Genomic DNA, 8,649 nt, shown 5'->3' on the forward strand with positions numbered 1-8,649 from the left:
CGTGACTACGAACCTACAGTCTTCGAAACATAGAGAAAATTATGATATGTATACCGCGATAAAATCCACAAAATAGTTTTATTTGAATGCTGGTGTAATGTTCAAAACATGATCGGAGTAACAAACATTCTAATCCATTCAATACTTTCTGAATTTACTTCTTATAACCAAAAAGTTTCACATTAGTTATATTAGTATGCAGTAGGAGGTATAAGACTCACGTCGTATGATCATTTCATTTATTAACTTCACCGATTATAGTAACCTTACAAAATATTTAAAAGCTTTTAATATCACATTTTGCAATGTCCTATTTGTGCGATGGTGTGTTAAACTATATAGTCGTTTTGAAGTGCCACTTAAATCTGAAGAGACTATGGCTGTGCTGGAAATAAGAAATGATGAGAACATCACCAACACTTGACTTCAGTACTATAAAGTCATTATTTCAAACGATTTAACATTATGTATATGGTATATTAATATATACTAAATATATTACGATGTATAAATAAATGAAAATAAATTACTCCATTCTTGATTGCCACAATTTTTATTTTGAATTACCATCGATAACTTACCAACACGCATACCACCACCAAAGGAAACAGTCACAAGAATCCACACTACAGTTTCATGCGCCTGCACAAGCGACGCTCGTCAACTCAGTCTGTGGTGCGCTAGCAATGTGAAACATGTCCAGTGACGGGTCCTCGGGGATCACGCAGTTCGGCCTCTACAGAACCATCGACGCTAGGACTGAAGAGTTCCTGAGACTGTCCAGGAAGCGACAGATCCGACAGGGGTGCGCGTGCGCTGCTGTCTCCACAGCTATTACTGTTACCGTTGTAGTGGTAGGTTAATAAAATATTTGTTTACATTTTATTAAGGTTAATGGGAGCTTTTTGTGTTTTCGTATTTAGTAATAGATATTAAACATACTTTTGGGAAAAAATATTTTTGGTAATTGTTTAGTTGTTGTATGTGTTTTTGTGTGATAAAGGATTTGTGAGCCTGAGTACAATTGATAGGTTAAAAGTAAAATATTTTCATATATTAATTATTTTCAGGATTTTTAAATTTTTGTTACTAGATTGCTCTACACGTCAGCTTATAAAATGATTGCACTGTAATTAGCACCAAGTATTTATTTATTTATTTTAGAAAGATTTACAGACAAGTTACTTCAGTAGAGAATAAACACAAAATGTAGTCCTGTGATAATTACAAATCTTCGCGAGTATAAGTAGAAAGAAATAACTTCTATAATTTGTTCACATCAATTTTAGAATTGATTTATTCTTAATAAATTCAAAATTGTACCACCAATTACTTCTGAATCGGCAAATTTTATTCAAATAGCAGCAACATTAATTCAACTACGATGATAAATACTGTCAGTTAGATAGGCATTGTTTATTAAACAACGAACAAACAATCATTATTGATAAATCGACGCATTTCAAAACATAGCTTAATTCTAGAATACATAGAATCAAAAAACTAAAATGTAATTATTTCTTTTGTAGTTGTAGACATTTTTGTAATTATTTTATTACTATCACGCCATATTTGGGTTTTGAACAATTACAATCTGTTTATTATTTAAATCGACAATTATTTCTTGTTAGCGTATTTATACAATGTGTATGAGTATGAGCTCAGTAGAAAATCATTATCTTATTCTAATAAGTAGAATATATTATATATAGAATATGCTTCAAAAAGGATAGTTTCCAATTTTCTTGATCTAGTTGGACAGCATATATTATGTTTTCTATAGAGGAATGCAGTGCAAAATGTATTAAAAATCCACGGATACGGTTACAGTTTTCTTTATTTCCTTTAAAAAACTGGTATAAATAACCAGTTGTAAATTTAATTTCTTTCGAATTTATAATCTTTTACGCTGTAGGCTTTATGTCAGTCAAAGTCACGGAAGTTTAGATTACATCAAATTACGGAAAGTGTAAGATTTCATCCACACCGCGTCGCGTGGTGCGTCATGGTGGATGCGCATACGCATGGTGCCGTGATAACACGAGAAAGCTGCTATTAGCGCTCGTAAACGCCGCGTGATGACGACCTTTGGGTTCAGTGAGACACTGAGAACATTTAAATTATTGCTGGACGAAATTTTTCTTACGTTTCACTTCATTTTACTTCACCTAAAGTAAAGACAGTTTACATACTAGAATAAAAATAAATTATAGGAAGATAATAATAATAATAATCCTCTCTACACCACCCAAGGTTGACTGGGAGAGAATGCCCATGGCATTAAATCCGCCTGTATACCATGTGTACAAAGTGAAATAAATAAATAAATAAAATAATTGTAATCTCTAAGGAATTGTTGGTTTCATAAAAAATCCAAACATTTCTCTAAATAACTTCCTCTGTTTTTAAACTGTTCATTTTGTATATATTTCATAACCTTATCGAACAAGCCAGCTACTTGTTAACTTAGAAAGAATGTTATGTGTATTGCAAACTTTTACACATAGATAGAGTACTTAACTGTTTGGCAACCCCGATAGCCTATTCAAACGTAATAAGGAAGCTATATTTTATAGCGTACTTTACGCAATTTTCACATTGGCAACACATTGTTTAAATGGCTCACTTTACATAGTGATAAAATTGGTTACTGTCTCGGTAGCGTCAGTCGACTGCAGTGCTGAGGTCTCGGGTTCGATCCTGGGTCGGGTGAAATGATATTGGATTACTCTACTCAGCATCAGGCCGGTTCTTGAATGATATGGCGATAGGTTCGCCCCCTATCACATGGGACGGAATACACACGGGAATGCACGAAAGTGGGTGCATTGGTTGCGCCTTTGCCTACCCCATCGGGAAGAATAGGCGTGTGTGTGTGATAAAATTGGCAGCAATATGTAGCTCATTTCTTATTTCACATTTGCAACATAAAAATAATTGCGACGTTTGAAATTCAAAGAAAAACTAAAAAGTTTATTTCTAACACATTTCAATTATGAAATGTAAGTACTTGCAATTTTGTTAAAGAAATCAGTGGCGTGACTTTTGAAAATTTCGAGTATTATAATTTTCGACATGCCTACTATTGAAATGTTGCGTGTAGAACTCTTTGTGTCTGATTTGAAAATGCTATTACCACAGAATTAACATAGTAGTTATTTGTTTAGATTGTGTAACTTCCTTTCTCATTTACTGTCAAAGCTTAAAATATGGAAGGTAAGTAATTACTGATGCAATATATTTTGTTTATAGGTAATAGTTAGAATCTATTTCGTTGTTTATTAATACATAGCACTATTACTAAACTATAACTGTCTTCTTTATATGCATCACTTAATAATATTATAATGACATATTTACAAAGAAAATAAAAGTATATATTTTGATCGCTTTAACATGAAAATTGCAATAAAAATAACATAGATAAGATATTTTTCCCACTTTAAAATCTTAATATGTTGTATTTAAATGCTATATTTTTTTTACAGAGCGTTCTTCTCGTCTACGAATACAGCATTATATCTGGAAGTAACAAGAATAGAAGCTACACGAAACCCAATTGGCTTGGTTTTATCAATGATTCAGCAGACACCATTCCGTTTGATGCCAAATACTCCAAAACCAAACTTAATTTGGACCAATCTACAATTAAACTGCTGCCGATACTTATAAAAGCATTGAAACAAAACATATTTTTCGAGAAGGTCATAGAAGATTATACGAGTGCAAACCCAATTTACGAACCAAGTGATACTACAGAACAACAATATGAAAAAATATTTCTCTGACCCTAGGAATTGGTTTAAGTCTCCTACGTCGAGAGTCTATGCCATTGAATTTAAATCATCACCGATAGTGTATTATCAACCAACAAGAAATTTAGAGTATATGACTAAAATAAGAAAGATAAGAGATTACAAACGGATTTTGAATTATTTTGAAAAGATGATAAACGATAAAGTTGGCCCTGGATCTAATCTACCCATGATGAAAAGAGAGTCACAAACCAAAAAACCTTTTGAGCCCAGCACTGCGTCAATTATAAGTAAACGATACAAATTAAAAGAAAAACATCCCGTCCCCAATATGCAAAAAAATGTAAAAACACCTCCAGTGGTTGAAACTAAAAACTGTAAATGCCCCATAAAATTGGGTGAATTAATAACCAAGTTAATGAGTAATTTGAATCAATTGATACCTTATTCAAAAATGTCTTTGTCAACGTTATGTAACAAAGGGAATCCAACAAAGATAATTAAATTCTCTCCGAAAATGAATAAAAAAGTTGCAACAACAAGATTCACCACCTTAAAGCCAATTAATGCAATTACAAATCCTACTTTCATAGAAAAAATTAAGGCCACTTCAGAGAAGGCCTATTTATCAAACCAAAATAAAGTGAAAGGAGGTTTAATAAAACATTATATGCAAAGCAAAAGAGTAAGTTTACCTCTTAATAATAATTTAAATAAAAATAAAAATCATAAAATGGATTCAACAGAAAATCGAATAGATAATTACGAAAAACCAACTACAGTAAAAAACTTCTTAGAAGCAACTGAACCTAAAAGTATTAAATCTCATACCACAAAGCCTATGACTTCTGTTAATGACAAATCCAGAAATTTAATGTATCAACAATTTCAAAATGATTTTGAACTTTCCAAACCTACCATAGCTACAAATAAAATAATGAATAAATCTATTCTTAGCAACGAAGAATACGACGATTATTTTATCACTACTCAAAAGATTGCTACTAAGTATGACGCCTTGGATATGCATAATTTAAAGTTAATTAAAAGTGAAATAATTTCCCATAATAATAATGCAAAGAAATTAAAGAATAAGGTAAATGAAGTTGTAACAAACAATATTATAAAAGCATTTAGCGATATCACTGTTCCTTCGCTTCCAGTTCAAAAATACAGAAATAATGAATTTTCGTTCGAAAACAAAATAGGAAGTATGTTTTTACAAAAACTAATAAACAGTAAGCCAAATATAAAATTGCGAAAGGAAAAAACAAAAACACCAAAAATTGAAAAGTCTACTGAAGTTTATAAATCATATGCTATCATTCATGGTGAAAATCAATTTGGATATGATGAGAAGGTGCAGGATGACGATTTTTTTGAAGAATACAAATTGAAACAAACTTCAAAATTCTCAGAAGGCCCGACAATTAATCAGACGGATACAACCCCTACTCCGACAGATATTCCAAAGCACGAGGAAATTATGGAAGTTGTGGAAAGTAAAGAAAACGTAGCGACGACACCAGGTTCAATGTTGCCTCAATCTAGATCTGGTTATTTGGAAATACAAAGAAACGATTGGAAGCAAGATGATACTCACGATTATGATTTTAATGTGAACAATAACCTTTATGACTTCCCTAATATTTAGTATCTCATCACAGATTAGCAATCTTTTGAAACTATTAGCACATAAAATAACTAATTTTTTAATACAAAAATGTATAATTCATGTATGCCCTCACAAAGTAACAAATAAATTTAGATAAATATTTTTATTGCGTTTTGTATTTTAATTTTTAATGATCATCATTTATTTATTTTATTTTTATATGTTTAGTTCACACCTTGAAATACATATATCTTACTTTTAAAATAATTAAATTGAAAATGCAATTCAACACAAAGTTTTTTATATATATTATTTAGTTTTATTTATATATTTAATATGTAGAGCAATAATTATATTTCCCGTATTGTAGATATCTCGTCTCTTTTAATAATTAATAGTAAAACATATACATACATATAAAGGCTAATAACGAAATAATGTGTTTCAGGTAATTCTACTTATCTATGAATACGGGATTGCAGTAGAATGGAGTTTAGTACAAAATAGGAGAGTTGATAACAATGCCAAGGAGGGAAATATCTATGATCAACCCATAGCAGACCGACTTGACCGAAGCTACTTCGGTTTCGACCAAGATTATTACGAACGAATGCCGCTACTCGTTAACGCTATGCAAGAAAATAGCTACCTCGATCCGACACTCGAAGTAATACCCGCTAGTAAACATAACAACCATATTCATAATTTACCACCAAAAACTATAGAACTAATGACGTTAGACGGACTAGTCCAAGACCGTTTTTCTTTGAATATCGAAGTCCAACGCCTTTGCCGTTTAGTAAAAGGTACGGTTCTAGAACGTGGTTGAGAAATATCGTAACGCACAAAGGTTACAAAATATAAGGCAAATTATTAAGTACCTGGAGAAAACTATCAACGCAAAAGTTGGAGATATGCATACTAAAACGCCTAGTACCCATATAGCATTTACTGGAATGTATGTGGAGCCAATGATAAATGTAAGTGAAGGAAATGGGCCGAAAACGAAAGTAGATCTAGTTTTACAAAGCACTGTTAAATCAGAAATATCTCACTCCAACCACCAGTCAGATCCACTATTCCTTTTCAAGCCTGAAAATCCTGGTGAAGTTAATCTATTGGCTGATGGTTTCTCAGATTTTCGCCAGTTCCTACACCAATTCCCGAAATTTCTACAATACCACCTTACTTTAAAACTATGAGTAATAGTAACAATTGTTTTGGTCATAACTGTGAAGAAAAAACTAATAGTGCCTCTAATGTGGTTCACACTACTGAACTACCATCAACAACAAAATCATTTAGTGTTATGTTAAATTTATTCCCTCTAAAATCTGCTACCGATGTAGGTGTTAAAAGTAGAGTGAATTTAAATAAATCGCAAGTAAATTTAAATAAAATATACTTTACCACATCCCGACCTACGGCACATTTTAAAAGAAAACCAACAGTACCTATACGGCGTACATTTATACGTAGAAAATCTCGAATATTGTACCAAAATAATACTAAAACATTTATGAAGAATAATACGGTATCCTTGGATATTGATAAAAATGATCAAGAAGCAGCAGGAACGAATATGATTGTACATGTAAAAGTATATTCTCCAGATATTAAAACAGAGGCAAATACTAAACAAGTTCCAGATGATACAACAACGGAACCGTTTAAACCTATATTAATAGAGCCTACCCAGCCTTATTCAACTGAAACTCCTCTTGTTCTATCTACATCACAAGTTGAAGATTTTCATGTCGGCAGTTCTGGTATCATACCAATACAAGACAGAACAACAACTCCTCCGTTACCAAAAGTGACAACAATGTTGCCTTTCTTCGAAACAACAGTTATTCCTGAAGTAAATTCATTCACAAGTCCATCGGACATATTAAAATTCAACCACGAAGATGCTAAAATACCTCAAGAATACATCAAGTTACGAAACAGAGATGCAATTGCAAATAGAAGAAATTTCAGAGAAGACAATGACGAAGATAATGCAAACACGCATATTGTAACTTCCAAGAATGAAGTTACCAAAACAACCACGATGGAAGCAACAATTGAAACAACTGAAGAATTTGAAGATACAACAACAGTTCAGACATACGTTCCCCAAATAAACGGTCATTATAGAACCATCAGTCAAAATTTAAGAGCTTTAAATATCACTCCAGAGAGTAGTAGAAAAAGGAGACTTGAATTAGTCATAAGTGGTTTTCGTAAACCAACATATGTTCCAATGTACGTGGAAATTAAAAGGAATAACACAGTAAAATCCGGAGATGACGAATAATTTATCTCTTAAAATCCTTGTGTGTGTCCCACCGACTTTCTTAATTTAATCTGTCCTATTTTTAATAAGGGACACCTAATGTAAATAAAAATCTTTATTTATAAAATAGTATCTCCATAAATAAATGTTATTATGATTTAATTTTGAAAGTTTTTTTTTTATGTTACTTATACCCTACGCTAGATAATATTGGCGTTGAAATATAGAAATAAAATATATTATAATAAAGATAATAAAACAATAGTTCTTGTAGCAGTCTTAGGGTATTTCAATGGAAGTTTATACGAAATATAGTAAGCTTGAAACGGTACCTGATACTTTCGATTTTTTAATCTAAAATGGATTGTAAAATGGCAAGACCATGGGCCACAATATTCTGTACTGAATGTATTATGTAGCTATGTTATTATCTTGTTTTTAAAGCTGAACTTAAACATTCTAAGATCACTCTTCTAGATTTCGGAAGATTTTTATTAAATCGCATTAGACCAGTATTTGAGTAGGAAGTTTCAGATCTAAATAATTTATGAGTATACAACGAGGCACTAGCTAAGCAAAACATCATAATTAACTTCAATATCTTAAAGCTTCTAAGAGAAGGTTCTGCCTAGTTGTGTACGAGACGCAAGTATTATTGCAAATATAAATAAAGATTCCGAACGACAGTTTCATAAAAGCCATCTACAAATTGATAGACAAATAAATTATACATCTAGAAAAGCTTCAATTTCAAAGGAACTCGTAAGTAATAAGTATTCGTAAATTGTATACACTGTTGCCAGTAGATGGCGCTGTACCGAAATTTATGAAATGCCCAAGAAAATGTATGTAGTATCTTCCGTGCTCCGAAACCAAAACACGTTTAAGAAGATCCGTTATCATGATTGCAAACGTACGTAAACAAAGATTCCGGACCAGACAAATCTTTACACACGCAAATATACCTTATTTAGACATAATGTGCACATAGCCGGTGTTTA

At 31.9% G+C, this 8,649-nt stretch overlaps 1 pseudogene; it reads left to right on the top strand.

Annotated features, from left to right (window-relative positions):
* The first annotated feature begins 643 nt into the window (after window positions 1–643).
* On the top strand, window positions 644–7,669 carry LOC119191581 (annotated as a pseudogene).
* The last annotated feature ends 980 nt before the right edge of the window (window positions 7,670–8,649 follow it).

The sequence above is a fragment of the Manduca sexta genome, unplaced genomic scaffold, assembly GCF_014839805.1.
Source record: "Manduca sexta isolate Smith_Timp_Sample1 unplaced genomic scaffold, JHU_Msex_v1.0 HiC_scaffold_167, whole genome shotgun sequence".
NCBI lineage: Eukaryota > Metazoa > Arthropoda > Insecta > Lepidoptera > Sphingidae > Manduca > Manduca sexta.